Here is a 1,640-nt window from a genome sequence, read left to right on the forward strand (position 1 = left end):
ATTTATTTATTTATTTATTTCTGTTGCCTAGGCTGGAGTGCAGTGGCTATTCACAGGTGATCATAGTGCACTACAGCCTTGAACTCCTGGGCTCAAGTGATCCTCCTGCCTCAGCCTCCCCAGTAGCTGGGACTACAGGTGTGATGTGAATAGTGGGAGTGAGGGACAGACTGGAGTGAGAATATATATTTTAAATAAATGCATGTTTGTTCCTTCCAAATACACTATTTACAATAGGTTATTGAAAGTGCATTCCTCATTCCTTTCTTCATTGTCCATTAAAAACTGTTCCCAAAGGATTGTATATTTAGGGCAACTGGAATCTGTGCTCCCGAGTTGCAGCTCTCAAGCTTGGCCCAAATAAACTCTTTACTCAATTTAAGAAAAAAACAACTGCTGCTTAGTAGTTGTTTTAATCCATTTTTAATCCAGCTGCTGCTTAGTAGTAGTAGGTGGGCCATTATAGGAAATGGATTAAAATGGTTGGTTAGGATCACTTCAGTTATTTCTGCCATAGATGGAAGCTTATGAAGGACTCTGACTGGGAGTAAGGTATGGGGAGTAAGTAGAACCAGTTTGATTTTCTGTCTTTAAACAACTCCCTGGAACTCCCATTTTATTTACTTCACTTATTTTGTCTTTCTAAGAAGCTAAACAAAAGTCAGCTTCAGCTCAGACTTGTCTAATGATCATAAATTGGAAATTAATGAGGTTTTCCTGGAAAAAACTGTCCTTAAAGACTGGGATGATAACTGACTTGAATTTGACATTTCCTAGCCAGAGACATATTATATATTTTTTGTAGATTGCGCCAAAATTTCTACCATTCATAAATTGTTGCATAATATTTAAATCCTACATCTGCCATTTACTAAGTAATTATAGTATCTCCCTCATAAGGTTGTTGCTAGGATTACATAAGCTAACATATGTAAAGGGCTTCAAACAGTGCCTAGTACTTAGTAAGCTTACAATACTTGCTAATTATTGTTATGCCAGTACAAAATGGATCTCTTGATAGATCCAAGGTCTTTGCCAGGTTTCCTCCAGAGCACATTTGGTGTGTTGGATAGGCCTTTGGGCTACTATTATTCTACTATGTCTATAGATACTCAAAAATACTAAAAATACTCCTAGGCTTATTTTTGCCATTTTGCATTGGTAGTCTACCTATTCACACAAGCTCACCATATTCTTTCCTATCTCTGCACCTTTACTTGGGTCCTTTCCTCTGCCTGAAATGCCTTTCTCTGATTATTGATCCTGTTATCCTTAAAAGCTCTTTTAAAATTCGGCCTCTTCTGTGAAGTCTCTAATCCAACCAGTTGGAATTAACTTTTTTTTCATCTTTGTTGCCATGGTCTGGACCCCTAAATTCCTAGGCTTGAATATAGAAAGGCACTGCATCACCTATATACACTTTCTGGCTTCTCATGTCTCAAATGCCCAACCTAGCATACAAGGCCTTTCTTAGTTTGGCCCCCTGCTTATCTCTTCTACTTGCTTTATGCTTTTTTTTTTTTTTCCTTTTGCTCACTCTTTTTCAAGCCATACCAGCCTTTTATCTTCTTGGAATATGCCACATTATTCTCCATCTCAGAACCTTTATACATGTTGCTTCTTCTGCTTGGAACTGCCTT

This window comes from Macaca mulatta, chromosome X, assembly GCF_049350105.2.
Source record: "Macaca mulatta isolate MMU2019108-1 chromosome X, T2T-MMU8v2.0, whole genome shotgun sequence".
Taxonomy (NCBI): Eukaryota; Metazoa; Chordata; class Mammalia; order Primates; family Cercopithecidae; genus Macaca; species Macaca mulatta.